Source organism: Gopherus flavomarginatus, chromosome 13 (genome assembly GCF_025201925.1).
Source record: "Gopherus flavomarginatus isolate rGopFla2 chromosome 13, rGopFla2.mat.asm, whole genome shotgun sequence".
Classification (NCBI taxonomy): Eukaryota; Metazoa; Chordata; order Testudines; family Testudinidae; genus Gopherus; species Gopherus flavomarginatus.
The window spans coordinates 24,073,927-24,094,770 of record NC_066629.1 but is presented as its reverse complement, the minus strand read 5'-3'; the positions used below and the strand labels follow the sequence as shown (position 1 = coordinate 24,094,770).

General features: G+C 48.9%; 1 pseudogene; it reads left to right on the top strand.

Moving 5' to 3' along the window:
* Positions 1 to 7,479: 7,479 nt before the first annotated feature.
* LOC127033578 (6-pyruvoyl tetrahydrobiopterin synthase-like) lies at positions 7,480 to 11,246 on the top strand (annotated as a pseudogene).
* Positions 11,247 to 20,844: the final 9,598 nt, after the last annotated feature.

Sequence of the window (20,844 nt, the reverse complement as noted above, 5' to 3'; positions counted from 1 at the left end):
AAGTCACCAGGGCCTGATGAAATGCATCCTAGAATACTCAAGGAGTTAATAGAGGAGGTATCTGAGCCTCTAGCTATTATCTTTGGAAAGTCATGGGAGACGGGAGAGATTCCAGAAGACTGGAAAAGGGCAAATATAGTGCCCATCTATAAAAAGGGAAATAAAAACAACCCAGGAAACTACAGACCAGTTAGTTTAACTTCTGTGCCAGGGAAGATAATGGAGCAAGTAATTAAAGAAATCATCTGCAAACACTTGGAAGGTGGTAAGGTGATAGGGAATAGCCAGCATGGATTTGTAAAGAACAAATCGTGTCAAACTAATCTGATAGCTTTCTTTGATAGCATAACGAGTCTTGTGGATAAGGGAGAAGCGGTGGATGTGGTATACCTAGACTTTAGTAAGCCATTTGATACGGTCTCACATGATATCCTTATCGATAAACTAGGCAAATACAATTTAGATAGGGCTACTATAAGGTGGGTGCATAACTGGCTGGATAACCGTACTCAGAGAGTAGTTATTAATGGCTCCCAATCCTGCTGGAAAGGTGGGGTTCCACAGGGGTCTGTTTTAGGACCAGCTCTGTTCAATATCTTCATCAACGACTTAGATGTTGGCATAGAAAGTACACTTATTAAGTTTGCGGACGATACCAAACTGGGAGGGATTGCAACTGCTTTGGAGGACAGGGTCAAAATTCAAAATGATCTGGACAAATTGGAAAAATGGCCTGAGGTAAACCAGATGAAGTTCAATAAAGACAAATGCAAAGTGCTCCACTTAGGAAGGAACAATCAGTTTCACAAATACAGAATGGGAAGAGACTGTCTAGGAAGGAGTATGGCAGAAAGAGATCTAGGGGTCATAGTAGACCACAAGCTAAATATGAGTCAACAGTGTGATACTGTTGCAAAAAAAGCAAACGTGATTCTGGGATGCATTAACAGGTGTGTTGTAAACAAGACATGAGAAGTCATTCTTCTGCTTTACTCTGCGCTGGTTAGGCCTCAACTGGAATATTGTGTCCAGTTCTGGGCACCGCATTTCAAGAAAGATGTGGAGAAATTGGAGAGGGTCCAGAGAAGAGCAACAAGAATGATTAAAGGTCTTGAGAACATGACCTATGAAGGAAGGCTGAAGGAATTGGGTTTATTTAGTTTGGAAAAGAGAAGACTGAGAGGGGACATGATAGCAGTTTTCAGGTATCTAAAAGGGTGTCATCAGGAGGAAGGAGAAAACTTGTTCACCTTAGCCTCTAATGATAGAACAAGAAGCAATGGGCTTAAACTGCAGCAAGGGAGATTAAGGTTGGACATCAGGGAAAAGTTCCTAACTGTCAGGGTAGTTAAACACTGGAATAAATTGCCTAAGGAGGTTGTGGAATCTCCATCTCTGGAGATATTTAAGAGTCGATTAGATAAATGTCTATCAGGGATGGTCTAGACAGTATTTGGTCCTGCCATGAGGGCAGGGGACTGGACTCGATGACCTCTCGAAGTCCCTTCCAGTCCTAGAGTCTATGAATCCATAAGTAGCAGCAATTAATCAAAGTGAGCAGAGTGTGGCTGCTGTTCATAGGGTCCCTGAGTCAGAACCTGGATCAGGGGATGGACGTGGGGCTCCCCCACCGGTGAAGTGGTGTAAGCCCTGATAATGGGACAAGGCTTGCTTGGAAGCCCAAGCAAAGGGCTGAATTTAAAGAGCCCAGAGCAGGGGCTGAGTGAAGACCTGGGTGAGGGCAGACAGACAGTTTTGTTGGACTCTTTGCTACCAGAAGGGGCTCATTTTGATGCTGTGACCCAGTTCGAGGACCGAGCCTGTGAAGATCTGCCAAGTGAGGCCAACAACCTACAGGGGGAGCCAGGAGTGGGAAAAGGACTGCAGTACCTCACAGCAGCAGCAGGAGGCACTCAGGAGGTGAGTGCCCCACCATTACAGGGCTCTTCTATGTAAACAGCCCTGGAGCTGCAGACCCACAGTGCAGGGAGAAATGTTATGAGCTGCCTTGGGCTGAATCCCACGGGGGTCCCAGGCAGGTTCTGTATTAGACCCTTCTGCACAAAGCTGAGACCAGGACAGTTCAAGGAATCATAGCACCTAGAAACAGAAAATCTCTGTTGACTCCATTTCCCCTTGCCAAGTGCAGGGGAGATTGCACAATATTGCGTATTGACTATGGTTTTGTTCAGTCTAGTTTAAAATGGGTCAAGCATGTTTCCCGGAGGGGAAGAAGCAACCTACACAGGAGATAGATAATAACTGGCAATAGAAATAAGTAATAATAAGTAGCTAGCATGCTCTGGGGTGCTGCATAATAGCACTTCACCCACCTCTAGTGCCAATTGGTTCTTCCCGTCACTTATTTATTATTCTCTGTATTACAATAGTGCTAGCGGCCTTCACCAAGATTCCTATTCATAGGTTTTAAGGCCAGAAGGGGCTGTTTTGATTATTTAGTCTGATATCCTGCGTAACACAAGCCAGAGACTCTCACCCATTGGGGCCCCATTGTGCCAGGACAGACTAAGAGAAAGGCCCGGAAGAGCTTGCAAGCTAAAGAGGCAAGGTAGGCAAAGAGAGGAAGAATTATTATCCCCGGTTTAGAGTTGGGGACTGCAGCTCAGAGAGATTAACTGGTTTGCCCTGGCCGGGTCAGTCTGTGGCAGAGCAGAGGGATGAAGTTAGCTCTCCATGATGCCTGAACCACAAGACCATTTGGTCTTCCAGGCCTTTTCCCAGCTGTCCTCTCCTTGCCCCGTTACGCAGTAGCACAACATGCATCTCCCAAGCTGAACTGTATCAACTTTTTTCTGGCACTAATCACCCTTATGAACTCTTGTCTGCCTTCCCTGAGGGTCCCATCCCAGCTGTGAATGAATCTTGTCTAATGGGAGATGACTTCTTGTGGTCTTCATTCATTGTCCCAGAAGGTAAGGGAAATAAGCCAAATTAACTGGAAAAAACCTCCCAGATAATGTAGTCATGCACTTGGAGCAGAGTCATCTGGGAAATTACTTTAACCGTTCCATCTGCCTGGTTGCTTTCCTGTGACACACATGATGTCATGGGGCTGCGTTTATTGGGGCTTTGAGGTCCAGCGTGGAACAGTTTCCATTTCAGCAGTGACTGTGCTCCTTGGCTCCAACGATGCAGAGCAGAACTAGAAATGGCAAGCTCAGTCCTGCTAGTAAGGTGGCCTTCCTTTGCCTCTCACGGGCTGAGCAGGTAATAGGGCACAATCAGCCTTTTGGGGGGAAAATTTTTGTATCCCCCCAGCCACTTTGACGGTTGTTGTCTGGCAAAGATGGGTCAAGCCTGTTTGTTACCCATGATTTCCTATTCGACCAGGGCAGCATCTTGAGCCACCAGCAAGGGGACAAATGACTTTTGCAGGTAACTTCTCTGCTTTTTTTGTTTGTTTGTTTCTTCAGAACCCAACTGATTTCAGGGGACAACTAATAAAAGAACAGGGACAGGAGTGCGGTCAAAGGGTGATAAGAAGGGAGCCTGATGGGGACACCGAGCAGAGAACCCCGGACAGCGCCCACTGCTCCTCGAAGGTGTCAAGGGAGCCAGTGGACGCCGCCCAGAGGAACTCTGCCCGGATACGTGAACGGACTGAGGACCGGAAACAAGCCCCACAGTCACAGGAGTCCCCATTGGCCAACCTCCTCTCCCTGGTTGCGTAGATGGCCATTTTAGCCAGGGCGAGGAGGAGGTTGACCAGGAGGTCCCGCGACTTTGTGGGGCCACGGATAGGGAGTGCATAAAGGAGTTGAGGGGAAAAGTGCAGCCAGAAATGTAAGAGGATATTGGTGAGGAGCCAGTATAGGGGCTGCAACCTGGCGCACTCTAAGTAAAAATGCGCCAGGGTCTCCCTTACGCCTAGGAGCGGCACCAGGGTTTTTGGCGCCCTGGGCAGGGGTCCTTCCGCGCTCCCGGTCGGCGGCAGCAATTCGGTGGAGGGGGGGGTCCTTCCGTGCTCCCGGTCTTCGGGGCACTTCAGCGGCGGGTCCCAGAGCGAGTGAAGGACCCACTGCAGAATTGCCGCCAAAGACCCAGAGCGTGGAAGGACCCTCCGCCGCCGAATTGCCACCGAAAGCGGCAAAATGCCACCCTCCCAAATCCTAGTGTCCTAGGCAACCGCCTAGGTCGCCTAAATGGAAGCGCCGGCCCTGCTCACGCCACAGAAGGGGCAGGTGTCTGGTTTTCTGCTGATAGGCCCAGGCAAGGGGCAATATATAGTGAAAGAGGTGGGCCTTCTCTCAGTTTGGACTTTAAAGGAGATTTGTCAATCCTGAGACCTTTTTTTTATTTTTTTTATTTTTTTTTTTTGTCCAGAGAAGGCTGAGATTCCATAGGCCAGGTCAGTGCTTTAGGGGATTGTTTGTATGTGTAGCCAGATTGTATGTAGCAATTTCTGCTTAACAAACCATTACAGAGTTTATGTGATATTTAAATATGGGTCATGGCAGAATCTATATTCTGAGACCGAGATCTCAAGTGCATTGTACAATGGTACACAATTAGCATGTGGAACTAGCTTCGCAAGACATGATGGGGCTAGAATTTTGGAAGGAATTAAGTCCTCAAGTTTCCCTCAGTGATGGGATTGTGGGAGGGGGTGGAACTTGGGAGGGCAGAGTTTTTTGCATCTTCCTCTGAAACAGCTGGGGCAGGCCGCTGTGGCGTGACCAGATATTGACTGGCTTAGACGGGTGCTCTATCTAGTCTGGCAATTTCTATGTTCCTGTGATCAGCAGGAAGATAAAAGCAGGGCAGGTTTGAGCCAGGGAGCAGAGCACAGCTGGGAGCTGGGAAAGCAGGGGACCACGTGTAAAGCTGCAGGGCAGGATTAAGCTGAGTAGCAGAGAACAAGAACATTAGGAAAGTAGAGAAGCTCCGGGCAGGAGAAGATGGGAAAGTGGGACAGCATCTTCCATGCAGGTTTTCCTGGCTTCTCCTTCCATTTTTAGGTATATAAGTGAGATGGAGTTTCTCTTTCCTCTCTCATCAGTTTTTTTGCTATCCAATGGCAAATACAGACACCGCTGCCATCAAGGACCTGAAAAATGGTTCTGTAAGGTTCTGCTCTGATCCCTCAGAAGGGTGACAGCCCAGGGGCTGAAGGTGACATGGGGCAGGGCACAGAGTGTTTGATGGAAGTTGTCTTGCCATTGGCTTCCCACAGCTGGCTTTTTTCCCCCCCAGCAAATCATGAAGTGATGATGAAAACAAGGAACTCTTTAGGAAATGCAACCACAGTCACTGACACAACTATAAAGATGAGGGGCAGCCCTACATGTTCCCCTGGTCTAGGGAAGGATCAGTGAAAGGGAAATTGGGGTCAGTGGCTAAAAACATGCTTTCCTGTTCCCCCTCCAAGCTAACAGCTTCTGTCTCACATTCAAAGCAAAGAATCCAAAACTGGAGAGTTTTCTCTCCACGGAAAATTGTGAGCAAAGGGGTGGTGTGGTTGAGCAAATAGGGCACCAGACTGGGAGTCAGGATATAACAGTTCTTCTTATCTTCCTTTGTTACATGCTTGGAGTTGTATGAATGAAAAATGCTACAGAAGGGCTTAGTACTATTATTTAAAAATCCTATCCAGGGAATGAATGCTCTGCATCTGATCCTTGAAACAGCAGCCACTCCTCTCCCCTTTCAGTTGCTAACATAAAATGGATGGGTAATAATTTCAAGGTATTATTGTGGACCTAACCCTCCAGGTTCAGGGCCTGATTTTCAGGGAGGCAGGAGCTCTGCAATTCCCACCCTAACTTCACCTGGAGTTGTAACTACTCGGGGTTTCTGTAAATCAGGCCTTTTAGCAGAGGAGGCCACCTCTTTCCAAAGAGCAGCAATGATTTAGGGTTAGAATTGCTGCTTCGTCTCTCCGTGGCACTATCTGTGCCTCTTTTATGGGGCATCAGGAGAGACAAAACATGCTTTCTTCCATTGCCTTCCTGTCCCCAGGAAGCCCCCAAGTACTGCTGGTAAGGGAAGTATTGGACATGCAGTCAAAGATGTGTCTCATCAGCAAGGCTGCCACGCCCAGCAGTCTCCAAAATGCAGACTATCATTTAAAGATCCCTACTGCAGCAATATTCCCCTTCTTTTCCCCTCTTCCCCCCAACTCCTACTTTCCCCAAAACCTGTGTGTGGCAGAGGCAAAAGCAGAGGGGGTCTATTCACAACTATTGCCATCTGTTTGCTTTGCAGTGACCGTGGTCGTGCGTGAGGAGGTAGGTGCTTCTGCTCATTTCCCATTTATCCAGGCTGTGTTTAGCTTCATTGGAATTCTAGCTAACTCAGGCCTTGTCTAAGGGCTTGTCTACATCAGAAAGTTGCAGCGCTGGTGAGGGAGTTACAGTGCTGCAACTTAGGAGGTGTACACATCTGCAGGGCACCACCAGCGCTGCAACTCCCTGTTTGCAGCGCTGGCCGTACTCCCGTTTTGTCTCGGGTGTAGAGGATCCAGCGCTGGTGATCCAGCGCTGGTAATCAAGTATAGACACTTACCAGCGCTTTTCTTGACCTCCGTGGAATAAGCAGGTATCCCAGCATACCTGAGGAAGCCTCTGGTAATCAAGCTGGTCTCCTTCCCCGGCTTGCTCTCGCGTTCCCCGAACCCCGAGCAAGCAGGTCTCCTTCCCTGAGGTTTGCTGGGTGGTTCCGGGAACGCGAGAGCAAACCGCGGCGAAGCTGGTCTCCTTCCCCGAACCCCCGAGCAAGCAGGTCTCCTTCCCTGCGGTTTGCAGGGTGGTTCGGGGAACGCGAGAGCAAACCGCGGCGAAGCTGGTCTCCTTTCCCGGTTTGCTCTCTCGTTCCCCGAACCCCCGAGCAAGCAGGTCTCCTTCCCTGCGGTTTGCAGGGTGGTTCGGGGAACGCGAGAGCAAACTGCGGCGAAGCTGGTCTCCTTTCCCGGTTTGCTCTCGCGTTCCCCGAACCACCCTGCAAACCGCAGGGAAGGAGACCTGCTTGCTCGGGGGTTCGGGGAACGAGAGAGCAAACCGGGAAAGGAGACCAGCTTCGCCGCGGTTTGCTCTCGCGTTCCCCGAACAAGCAGGTCTCCTTCCCTGCGGTTTGCAGGGTGGTTTGGGGAACGCGAGAGCAAACCGCGGCGAAGCTGGTCTCCTTTCCCAGTTTGCTCTCGCGTTCCCCGAACCCCCCTTGAAGCCGCCCAACAGCGCTGCAGTGTGGCCACATCTAACACCACTTGCAGCGCTGGTTGCTGTAAGTGTGGCCACTCTGCAGTGCTGGCCCTATAAAGCTGTACTAATACAGCTGTAACAACCAGCGCTGCAAAATTTTAGATGTAGACATGGCCTAAGCTTGGGATTGTCCCTGAGCCAGCAGGCCCAGGCTCTGAGGGTAGACAAGGAAAACAGCAATTTACACCAGTGGAGTTTTCCTTGATTTCAAGGAGAGAATAGCAAAGCCAGTGCTTTTGTCTGCTCTTGGAGATTGAACCCAATGTTGGTGGGCCACTGACTGCTGAACCCCAAGTGCAGACAAGGCCTTACTCCTGGGGCACAGCCCAGCAAGGATTGCCTCTCTCATGCTCCCTGAAGCCCTATTCCCTTGCTAACAGTAATGAAGTGTTTACCCAGCTCACTACAACATGGCCTGCATCAAGCCACAGTAAAACTCATCACCTTTCTCCCTGTTGGACAACTCCTGTTAGCCTTCCAAGTAACAATGTGAACCACAGTTTGGTTTATATTGGCTTTCAACTTCTTTTCCTGTCCCTGTGTTATGCAAATATATCACTTTGCACCAGACAAGAACTTCCCAATGCAATACACAATGTCACTGACTAAGCTGAACTACCCAGTGGCAAACTCACAAATGTGTTTCCCTTGAGCTGCTCAGTGAGGTGAACAGATGTCCTGATTTTATAGGAACAGTCCCGATAGTTGGAACTTTTTCTTATATAAGTACCTGTTACCCACCCCCCATCCCGATTTTTCACATTTGCTGTCTGGTCACCCTATACCTGAGTGAGAAAAGATTTCATTACCATGCAACTGAAAACAGCTCCTGTTGTGGGTAGGCTAATTGCTATGTAGCATAAGAAATATCACCGTGATGGGCCCAGGATAAGGAGCTAATTAGAGTAGAATTATAGAGCATAACATTAAACTCCTTATTTATTTGCATATCAGGTCTGAGTGCGACCAGACAGGCAAGGCACTAGGTCTATATTGCACATATGAACTTGCTTTTTGCTCCATGTTCCAGTGTAAACTGCAGTTGCCATGTTTCTGCGTTTTAATCGTCACCACAGAGCATTTTACAGCATTGGATTGAGGTTCCGCTCTCTATTTGTCCTGTAGATAAACCCCACCAGTGGCATGTTTATGAACATTCTCACATGTCAGGAATACATGAAGGTAATAATGTTATGGATAGTTCCTTTCATGCTGCTTACAATCCTCTCTGATCATTGGCGGGATTTCACAGGTAGCAGCACTATGTTTGGAGGGCCAGAAGGGAGAGGAGTGTGCTGTGCAGTGCCTGTGATTTCAGTTCCCTCTGTGACATTTCCTAGTGCTCTGAAATTCAGGAAGCCTCCTCTAGGATCAGAGATAACATCACTGCAATGTGGGGAGCAGGCTGAATCGCTGTGTGCTCTGAACTTTCCAGAGCAGAGCATGAAAGCTATGGATAGATTGCAAAGCCTGTGACATTTGTGCTTTGTATGAAGACCCGAGGTCAGTTAGGGGCTGAATTATGTGAAGCCCCATGTCCTGCTGGTGGGAAATATTCTCACTACCAGTCCCCTGGCTAGCTCATGATGTGGAGAGGAGCTATATGACTTCCCCTCACCAGCTGCATAACATGCTGCAGTCTCCCGTTAGCAGTTTCACCCTGGTATCTTCCCGCCAACATCAAATCTCTAGGGCCTCACAGGAAAAGACTGAGCCAACGGCTCAGCATCATTAAAGATCCCCACATTAAAGTGTCTGGGATTCCTCTAAAGGTGTCATAGGGCCTTCCCTGGGCAGTCAGCTCTGAGTCCCCGGCACCAGGAATGAGCTACACAGATGTACCCACTAATGTCCTTCCTCTCTGCTCCAGGAGACCATCCTGGAGCCACTTGACCACAAGAACCTGGATCAGGATGTGCTCCATTTTGCTGATGTTGTAAGGTGAGTAGCGGGGTTTTGTGGCAGAACTAAGTTCAGTGCTTGGGAATTTTAGGGACAAGTGGCTCCATTCTATTTAAGACAGATCTTTCTCTCAGAAGCCATCATCTGCAACTGCATCTCTCTGTCCTGTCCTGTCCTGTCCTGTCCTGTCCTGTCAGCCTAATGTAAAAGGCCCCACTTGGGAGGATGTTCTTTTGGTGCAAATTCTTACCACACTTCCATGGACATCCAATTCTATCCAATGTCCATGGAAACTGGCCAATCTCTCTCTCTCTCTGGAATTTCTAACCTGCTTCCTAAGGATCTTCTGTGCTCTGTCAGCTGTTCAGAATTCTTGAACCTGAATGCACAATTTATTGTTGGCAGTGCCAAGGGGCCAGATCAAGGATCAGGGCCGCAATGGGGTTGGCACTGCAAAAACATGTCACAGTCTCTGGGTCAGTAAATCTACGAGGATTTACTGAATCTTTACAGACAGGCCAAAACAGCAGAATAAGTCTCTTTATTGGAACATTTCTACACTCTAAGAGGCGAAGCCCATAGGGTGTGGTTTTGTATTCAACAAACTACTTGGCTCATTTGTGACTCCATGTAACAGGCAGGAAAAACACAGCTGAATTTTCAGATCTCATGTTTAAGTGCATAGCCTTGAGTGTTAGAAAAACCACAGATTCATAGAAATGTAGGGGTGGTAGGGACCTCAGGAGGTCATCAAGTCCAGCCCCCTGCACTGAGGCTGGACCAAGTAAACCTAGATCATCCCTGACGGGTGCTTGTCTGACCTCTTCTTAAAAACTTCCAATGATGGGGATTCCACAGTCTCCCTCGGAAGCCAGTTCCAGAGCTTAACTAGAGTTAGAAATCTCCGTTGCTGTAAATTTAACCTCATTATTTCTTGTCCTACTTTCAGTGGACCTTGAGAGCAATTGATCAAAAGAACAAAAGAATTGTTTTCTTTATAGCAACCCTTAACATCTAATCCACTGATCAGATTAGATCAGGGAGTTGATTGTATATAGTCTATTGGTGTGTGGGTTAGTGGGAGGGTAGACCTATATATAACAGAGATAGGGTATCTTTGTGAAATGAATGGTTCAACAGGAATTTCAATGATCAGCAAATTGTTGGGATTTTCTGAGTTGTGGGATCAGTCCCTTGTGCCTCGATTAGTCATCGCCACATTTGGAGAAAAGTCCTTGGGGAAGAGACCTTGAGCTGACACTCCTGATTTACACCCAGGGAAATGAGCAAATAAAGTCTATTGAAATTGCTGGAGTCACACGTTGCCAGCAAGCAGGGCCGCCCAGAGGGGGGGACAAGTGGGGCAATTTGCCCCAGGCCCCGCAGGGGCCCCCATGAGAATATAGTATTGCAACTTTTTTTTTATGGAAGGGACCCCCGAAATTGCTTTCCCCAGGCCCCCTGAATCTCCTGGGTGGCCCTGCCAGCAAGAGGAGGAACCAAGCCCCTCATTTTCATAGATGTTTGCAAAGCACTATGGAAATGCACAAGGAGATGGTGATGAGCCAGGTGTACAGTGAGACTGGGACAGAGAGACTTTGATTACAATCCCCCATCAAAGTGTAAGACAAACTACAAACACATCCAAATACCTAGTGCCTATTATCGGGTACTTAACATACTGGTTTAGTTTGTTGTCTAGGAAGGGTTGGTTATAGTAGGTGGCTATTCAGTAACGCAAGGACAGCACAGTGCACTCCCTCCAGAGGTGCTGGGGTAGGGGCTATGAAGCACAGGCAGAGCACTGGTTGGAGAGAGTGCCATTTGCAGACACTGTACACCAGGCTGCAAAGCACTGGACATGTGGAATCTTCTGCAAGCTCAGATATTTCTGGCAACACCTAGTTTTACCTGAAACAGTGCAGTTCTCCAGCCTTAGACAGCACACTTCTTCCCTTGACGTGCTCCTCTTCTCACCATCAAGCCTCTCTTTCCTCCACAGCACAACAAAGAACCTAGCTGCGTATATCTGGGACAGCCTCCAGAAACGCCTTCCAGAGGGATGTCTGTACAAAGTCAAAGATCTGTGAATCTGACAAAAACTTGATTGTCTTTAAGGGCGAATAGAAGGATCTGAGGATATTAAGATGCATCCTGAAGCCTAAACCCCCGTGGGTTGTGTAATTGGTAAGCATGACTCTGATATTGCAAACTTTCAGTCAAAAGAACATTTAACAATTAATAGAAATGATTGTTGCAAAGTCCTTAATATAAGTCATAAAGCTGCATTAAAGGGTTTCCCATCAGATTAGTTGCTTGTGATTCATGAACTTTACTAGCTATTGAAATGTCTTGTGATTATTTTGCAAATGAAACATTTGTGTTACACCAATCATCATAACAACCCTGATGTTCCTGGCTCCAAACTTGACTTTCCAGCTGATATTTCTTAATAAGCAACACAGGAGAAAATGGAAGGGATTTGTAAAAGTCATTTGGGGAAAAAAAAACCTTTTGCAAGGTGAAAGTTTACTATGAGTGCTAATCAATCCGTTCCAAAGGCTACTTGTATTTATTGCCCTTATTTATGTGACTCGGACATACCACTGCAGAATTAGATATAGCATTTGTCCTGGATCTGCAGTTGCTGATACTTTTCCTTTTCCAGGGGCAAGAACACCGGGACTCTGTCTCATGACCATTGAAATAGCCCTGAGGAAAGAGTAGTCTACCAGCCTAGACCCATTTTGGGCATTAAAGGATAACCCATCAGCTAGAAAAAGGTCATTGCCACTACATTAGACACATAGCTGTTAGTCATCCTCAAGATGCAGGTAGATGCTGGCAGTGGTGCAGTATTTCTATCTCACATACTGTTTAACTGGAAGTAGGTGCCTGTGACTCCCTCTGTAACCACGTGGTTTGAGTACTTGCTTTGGATGTGGTGTAATGCTCGTTTGACTCCCCTGTTAGCCTGTTGGTTAGAGATTGGCACCTTGATCTCTCACCGCACAAGTCTTCCACTTTCACTATATATTAACTAGGGCAAAAGACAGTCCTAAATCCCTCTATGGTACAGAAGTTAGGGCACTCACTTGGATTGTGGGCAACCCTGGTTTGACTCTCCTCTGTGTTGGTTGAGAAGGGATAGGTGTCTCAATCACTTACGGCGCAAGCGTTCCACTTTAACTATATATTAACCGGAGTAAAGTAACCTCTCAACTCCCTCTGTGGTGCAGGGGTTAGGGTGCTTGCTTGGATTTTGGGTGACCCTGGTTCAACTCCCCATTGTGTGGAACAGGAGGACCTCTGGTGGCTGAGAAGAGGCCTGTCACTGGGTTTCTTGCTCTTTTAATTAAAGGGGCTTTGCTGCTGAGCAGTAAAACCTCCTCTCTCTCTCGTCCACCATGATCAGGATACACGCCCAGGTTTTGGCAGACCCCAGGGCACTCCCCTGCTCTTTTGAGGGGCGTGAACTGGGGGCTGCCACCTCCTGGGGAGAGTCACTGGTGAGCGATCCCTGTCCAAATCCCCTCTCCGTCCCAAGAAGACAATGGCCTCTTGAGAAAGAGAGTGGGTTCGTACAAGAATGGCCCAACATAAAGGGCAGTCACCTAGGAGACAGGTAAATCCCTATGCAAATCCCTGCTGAACAAGCAGCTGGGGGATTTGAACCAAAATCTCATACAACCTGGGCAAGTATCCTAACCAGTGGACTAGAGAGCAAGGGTTGCTGTGAGCCTTGCCCACAGCACATTTAACTCAAGTGGAAGAGCTTCAACAGGCAACACCAAGCCCATCCCTATCCCTGAAAGGGGAGGGCACAGCACAGACAGGGACTGGGGCAGACTTGAACCTCTATCTTCTACAGACTAAGCCTAAAGCCAATCCACTGGGCTACCAAGGAAACCTGAAAATAATGTTGACCTAAACAGCATTCAATTAAAGTGGAACAACTTCCATCAGCAAGAAAGATGAAGCCCCACAGGGGACGTGCAGCAAGATTACAGCTGACAGCCATCCAAAGTCCGTTTTAACACAGGCCGAGGGGAATTTTGAACACCCCTTGGGTAATGAAAGTGCAGCACCTTCACCAGACAAGAGCAAGGGAGCCCACGGAGCAAAATACTGCCTAGCCCAGCACTTCGGCCATTCACTTGCCAGGTAACAGATCAAGCTTTGAATCCCGTCTCAGGCAGCATAAAGGGGGTTGGAACTTTAGCCTCCCACAAGCTAGGAACACACCCCAACCACTAGACCACCACCGAGGGCTATTTGTTAAACTTCTGACCCAATGAATATGTAATGAAAGTGGAACAACTGCAGCAGAAAAATTGGATGCTGCTGCTAGGCCCCAAAGAGACCCCCTCTCAACTCAGCAGCTGCATGTTCACTTTGGAGGTAGGAGAGGGCTCTTCAAGTCCCTTCTCAGCAAGCAGAGGAAGGAGTTGAACCTGCATCATCCACAGGCTGGGTAAAGACCCAAACCACTGGATGAGAGAGGGATTAACAGTAAGTTCCTTTCCCAGTTGCTCCTTAATGAAAGGGGCACAGCCTCCATTGCTCTAGCTATATAACCAGGACACAGACATGGGCTGCTGCAGCAGGTCGCTCTTCCCGCACACCCCTTTCAGGGGGGGTGGCAGAAAGGCTGATTTGAACCAGCAGCTCTCATGGCCCCCAGGAGAAGCCCAACCACTGGATTAGAGAGGGAGCCTCGCGTTTCACCTCACCTCACCCCGGTGCTATTTAAATAAAGTGGAGCAGCTTCAACAGGCACCACTGAGCAGCCCAGGACCCAGTGATTGGAGCACTCCCTGGGGCAGTAGGTGAGGCCTCTTCAAATCCCTTCCCAGCAGGCCAGGGGGAAATTAAGCCCATAAGAACGGCCAGGCTGGGGCCAAGCCAATGAGCCTTCCAGCCTAGTTGCAGCTCTTCCCACAATGGCAGCTGCTTCAACGGCAGTGACCAGAAGAGGGCAATTAACCAGCGAGCTACGCCCACCCCCCTGCCAGCCCTGAGGTCTCAGGACACCTGGAGCACTGGCCTGCGTCCCTGACGCTCTTGGCTAATAGCTTTGGTGGAACTATTCTCCACAATCTCACTCATTCTTTTCGACCCTCCACTTACAGTTTGGCCTTCACCACATCAACTGGCAACGAGCTCCACAGGCTGACTGTGCATTGTGGGAAGACATGCGGCCTTTGGTTAGGTTTAATGTTTGGTATTCGTGTCCTTGGGTCACCCCGACTCGTGTGCTACGTGCAGGGGTAACTAACACGTCCTGTCACGTCACACCTTTTATAGAGCTCTGTCACCTCCCCGCTTCGGCATGGCTCATCCATGCTGAAGTGAGACCAGGGCCCCCTCCCACAATCAAAGGCAAGGACCCTAACTGCTAGGCTGAAAGTTACATGCTAGGCCTCAGTCTCCTTCCCTCTCTCTCCTCAGCTCTTTTGTGGGGCATTCGCAGGTACTGAACAAGCTCAAAAGAAACGGTTTAGTCACCTGAGGGGTTCCTGGCTGTGGCTGGCAAGAATCATTTCATACCGGGGAGGGGTAGACACTGGTTCAATTTCCTTCTCCCTGCCCAATGAGGCGGGATTTCAGTAGGGCTCTGCATTGTTGCAAGTGTGAGCCCCAGTAAGGGATAGTCGGAGCTGGGTTGCTCTTTGTAGCAGCTTGAGGCTGGGCCACTTCCATTAAAGAGCAGTTGGGAAAGGGCCCTCATGAATCCCTCTCTAGTCTAGTGGCTTGGGTCTGTGCCCAGCATGTGGATGATGCAGGTTCAACTCCTTCCTCAGCTTCTTGAGAAAGGACCTGAACAGCTGTCTCCTGCCTCCAAAGTGAACATGCAGCTGCTGGATTAAAAGGGATTCTCACTGCAGCCTGGTGGTAGTGGTGCCTCTGATTTTTCTGCTGCAGTTGTTCCGTTTTCATTACATATTCACTGGGTCACAACTCTCCCAAGCAAGCTTGTGTGGTGTAGTGGTTGGGGGTTGTGGCTAGTCTGTAGAATGCTGGGGTTTGAATCCTCTTTATGCTGCCTGAGACAGGATTTGAACCTTCATCTCTTACCTGGCAAGTAAAGGGCCTAAGTGCTGGGCTAGGCAGTATTCTGCCCCTGGGGCTCCTTTCCTCTTGTCTGTTGAAGCTGCTGCACTTTCATTACATATTCATTGGGCCAAAAAGACACCAAACAGCCCTGTGTGGTCTAGTGGTTGGGGTTGTACCCAGTCTGTGGGAGGTTGGGGTTTCAAGTCCCCTTTATGCTGCCTGAGACGGGATTTGAACCTTGATCTCTTACCTGGCAAGTAAAAGCTCTAAGTGCTGGACTAGGAGATATTCCAATGGGCTGGCTCCCTCAGTGTTTCCTATTGAAGGGGAGCCAATGTCATTAGGTAATTAAACAGCCACTGAGCCAAATCTGCACCCTGACTCCTTGTGTGGTCCAGTGGTTTGTATCCCTTTCTTTAGAAGGGGGCCAGTGGGGGTTCAAATCCCCTTTATGCTGGCTGAGATGAGATTTGAAGGGTGATTGCCTACCTCTTAACCGAATGGCCTAAGTGCCTGGCTAGGAGGTAGTGGGCTGTGGAGTCTCCCTCAGTCCTTTCTGTTGCAGGTAGGCCACATTCAGTAAATAGGACATGAAAATTGGCCCAGCTGCTTTGCGTGATTCCCACTGCAGTCTTGTGCTTTGGGTACTTACCCAAGAAGCAAAGAGAAGTTGGTTCAAATCCAATTTCTTCTCTGAGATGGGAGGGGCACCTTGATCTCTTACCGCTCAAGCGTCCCACTTTAACTATATATTAACCGGAGCAAGAAAAGCTCTCAAGTCCCTCTGTGGTGCAGGGGTTAGGGTGCTTGCTTAGATTGTGGGTGACCCTGGTTCAACTCCCTGCTCTGTGGGACAGGAGGGCCTCTGGTGGGTGAGAGAAGACTCCTCCTAGCTGAGCAAGAGGCCTGTCACAGGGCCTCTTGCTCTTTTAATTAAAGGGGCTTTGCTGCTGAGCAGTAAAACCCCCTCTCTCTCGTCCACCATGATCAGGATACACACCCAGGTTGTGGCAGACCCCAGGGCACTCCCCTGCTCTTTTGAGGGGTGTGAACTGGGGGCTGCCGCCTCCTGGGGAGAGTCACTGGTGAGCGATCCCTGTCCAAATCCCCTCTCCGTCCCAAGAAGACAATGGCCTCTTGAGCAAGAGAGGGGGTTCAGACAAGGATGGCCCACCGCAAAGGACAGTCACCTAGGAGGCAGGAAATCCCTGTGCAAATCCCTGCTGAACAGGCAGCTGGGGGATTTGAACCAGGATCTCCTACAACCCGGGTGAGTATCCTAACCACTGGACTAGAGAGTGAGAGTTGCTGGGAGGTTGGCCTGGAGCACATTTAACTAAAGTGGAACAGCTTCAACAGGCAAGAGGAGAGCAAGAGCAAGCCCATCCCTCCCCTGGAAAGTGGAGAGCACAGGAACAGGTAGATTTGAACCCCTGGCTCCCCGAGGTTAAACCCATAGCCTAACCACTGGGCTACCGAGGAGACCTGAAAGCAGTGTTGACCTAAACAGCATTTAATTAAAGTGGAACAACTTCCACCAGCAAGAAAGATGAAGCCCCACAGGGGACGTGCAGCAAGATTACAGCTGACAGCCATCCAAAGTCCGTTTTAACACAGGCCGAGAGGAATTTTGAACTCCCCTTGGGTAATGAAAGTGCAGCACCTTCACCAGACAAGAGCAAGGGAGCCCACGGAGCAAAATACTGCCTAGCCCAGCACTTATAGGCCATTCACTTGCCAGGTAAGAGATCAAGATTCGAATCCCGTCTCAGGCAGCATAAAGGGGGTTTGAACTTTAGCCTCCCCCAGGCTAGACACATACTCCAACCACTAGACCACCACCCAGGGCTATTTGTTGAGCTTCTGACCCAATGAATATGTAAGGAAAGTGGAACAACTGCAGCAGAAAAATTGGATGCTGCTGCTAGGCCCCAAAGAGACCCCCTCTCAACTCAGCAGCTGCATGTTCACTTTGGAGGCAGGAGAGGGCTCTTCAAGTCCTTTCTCAGCAAGCTGAGGAAGGAGTTGAACCTGCATCATCCACATACTGGGCAAAGACCCAAACCACTGCACCACAGAGGGATTGATAGTAAAGGCTTTTCCCAGTTGCTCTTTAATGAAAGGGGCACAGCCTCCATCACTCTAGCTGTGTAACCAAGACACACACCTGGGCTGCTGTAGCAGGTCGCTCTTCCCGCACACCCCTTTCAGGGGGGTGGCAGAAAGGCTGATTTGAACCAGCAGCTCTCACGGCCCCCAGGAGAAGCCCAACCACTGGCTTAGAGAGGGATCCTCGTGTTTCACCTCACCCTACCCCAGTGCTTTTAACTAAAGTGGAACAGCTTCAACAGGCAAGAGTGTTGCTTTGATGCCTCCATTTGATTTAATCAATTGTGCTTTGTAATCAATTGGAGCTACATCCCGCATGATGAAGCAGTCTTGGCCCAGAGAGTGGAACATATCCTGAAAATATTTCACCGTGGGCTATGCTGTATTAACATCAGTTGCCAGAGCAGGAATCATTGCACAGTAGCCAATACTCAAAAAACAGCACACAGAAAACACACACACACAGGTGACCTGAAGGTAAAAGGTTACATATGCCCTTCCTGGATCTCATTTAATGGCAAGGTTACGGGAACCCCTGCTTTGTCATATGTAGATCTCTAGGGGCCCAGGGCATTTCCAATCTCCTTTAAAGTATTTGTGGGAGCAATCAACAACTTCATTAGCGCTCTGAAAAGGGTATCCCATGCTCTGCATTCCTCTCTGCAGGGTTCTGAGAAACAGAAAGGCTTTGTGAATCAAAGGCTTAATGGCTGTTCTGATCCTGCCCAGCTATGTCACAGTGACCTCCGTGGCAGCGAATGAGAACAATCCATTACCCTACCCCATCAGACTGGCAAGAACTGCAGCTGCATTGCAAACCCCTTTTCTAGCCACAGTCCATAGTGAAAGGCGCTGGCTGAGGTGCAACTTCAAAGGAAACAAAACTGGAGGAAAAGCTCAATTCATCTGATAAGGCCAATGGGTGCAGAATGCTCTCCCTCCGCATGGTGCTGGCAGGAATTTGCAGCCAGTTACACCCTAATGTGGCAGCTGTACTAGGAGCAAAATACACAAGGGAGCTCTGACAATGGGAGCTTTCTCTCTGCCAAAATTGAACAATGGAGGAGAACATTCCCTTCTCCCCTGCTCCTTTGCAGCTGATGGAGGCCCAGCAGGAAAGCTACGCAAAGACAGCTCAGGCAGCGGCATAGCACACAGCTCTGTTTAAGCTGTTACAGCTTAAAAGGAAGCAGTCTAGGTATTTTTCATGGCTATGAATACAAGGTTTAGCATAGCTGATGAGCATAAAAGCGTCCCCCCTCCCTCCACCAGTGTTAAACTGAGGTCAAGGTTAAATATTAGATAAGCCTCATTAAACCTTTCTAATTCATTTTGATTTATTATTCCTTTGTGGTACACGTATTTCTGTGTCTGACTATAAAACGATTGCCCCGTCTCACCTTATTTTGAAACTGTACTTGTGAATTACCCGTAATCTCGTCCTGGTCTTATCTTCTGCTCACTCTTGCTGCCGTTTAGGCTAATTTTCATGTGATCAAGGAAATGTCGCATAGCAATGCACCGTAAGACCCTTTAAAACTGCCTTCCTCAAACAAAGACATTCCACCAGGGAAGTAGATCATCATGGAACAAGCCACCCAAATACCCCAAGGAAACCTGCTTCAATACAGAAATAAAACCCTCTCGGACCACACACCCCTCGTTGTCCCCTACCACTCCACAATGGAACTCCTACAGGGTATCATTAAACAATTACAACCCAAACTCGATGGGGACCACATCCTGAAAGAAATATTTTCTGAACTCCCTCTCTGGCCTTCAAACAACCCCCAGCTTCTCCGAGCTCATCATCAGATTCAAACTGTCAACAGACAGGACCCACCAAATCCAAGCGGCACCAGACCCTGCCATAACAATAGATGCAAAACTTGTATACATATCTCAACTGCTATGCTGATCGATACTCCCCACAACTCACCTTTCAACATCCACAGGTCCTACACATGTCTGTCACAACATGTGGTGTATCTTATCTGGTGCACTAGATGCCCCAGTAACAACTGTGTGGGTGAAACCAGACAATCACCATGCTCTCAAATGAACTCACAAATTAAAATGATAAAATACAAAAACACCCTGTCACCTGCGGGCAAACACTTTTCACAGAACAATCGCTCCATATCTGACCTCTCAGGGCTTGTCTACATCAGAAAGTTGCAGCGCTGGTGAGGGAGTTACAGCGCTGCAACTTAGGAGGTGTACACATCTGCAGGGCACCACCAGCGCTGCAACTCCCTGTTTGCAGCGCTGGCCGTACTCCCGTTTTGTCTCGGGTGTAGAGGATCCAGCGCTGGTGATCCAGCGCTGGTAATCAAGTATAGACACTTACCAGCGCTTTTCTTGACCTCCGTGGAATAAGCAGGTATCCCAGCATACCTGAGGAAGCCTCTGGTAATCAAGCTGGTCTCCTTCCCCGGCTTGCTCTCGCGTTCCCCGAACCCCGAGCAAGCAGGTCTCCTTCCCTGCGGTTTGCAGGGTGGTTCCGGGAACGCGAGAGCAAACCGGGGAAGGAGACCAGCTTCGCCGCGGTTTGCTCTCGCGTTCCCCGAACAAGCAGGTCTCCTTCCCTGCGGTTTGCAGGGTGGTTCGCGGAACGCGAGAGCAAACCGCGGCGAAGCTGGTCTCCTTTCCCGGTTTGCTCTCGCGTTCCCCGAACCCGAGCAAGCAGGTCTCCTTCCCTGCGGTTTGCAGGGTGGTTCGCGGAACGCGAGAGCAAACCGCGGCGAAGCTGGTCTCCTTTCCCGGTTTGCTCTCGCATTCCCCGAAACCCCTTGAAGCCGCCCAACAGCGCTGCAGTGTGGCCACATCTAACACCACTTGCAGCGCTGGTTGCTGTAAGTGTGGCCACTCTGCAGCACTGGCCCTATACAGCTGTACTAATACAGCTGTAACAACCAGCGCTGCAAAATTTTAGATGTAGACATGGCCTCAGTCATCCTCCAAGGAAACCTGCACGTGCCTGGGAGCTTAAATTCATAACTTTGCTAGACGCTAAGGGCTTGTCTACACTTAAAATGATGCAGCAGCATCACTGCTATGGTGCTTCAGTGAAGACCTACGCCAACAGGAAGGCTTCTCCCGTCAGCACAGGTACTCCACCTCCCTGAGAGGTGAAGGCTAGATTGAGGGGAGAATTCTCCCATCCACCTAGTGCTCTCTGCATCCGGGATTAGTTCAGTGTAACTGCCCCACTCCATGGCGTGGATTTTTCGCACTCCTGAGTGATGTAGTTAAATCCACCTAATCGCCTAGTGCAGACCAGGCCTAAAAATCCTGGATTTAGCAGAGACACCGGCTTTGTGATTTAGTACAATGATCTATAAACCACTGGCCCCACCCCTTTTTGTTTTTCTTCCTGTGACTGAAGAGGTGTTACCAGTTGAATGGTCCGTTGAAATATGTGTTAATTCTTTATGCTAAACATCCTGTTCCACCTTATATTTAGCTGTCACACTCTTCCCAGACCTGAAGAAGAGCTCTGTGTAAGCTCCAAAGCTTGTCTCTCTCACAGACAGAAGCTGGTTCAATAAAAGATATT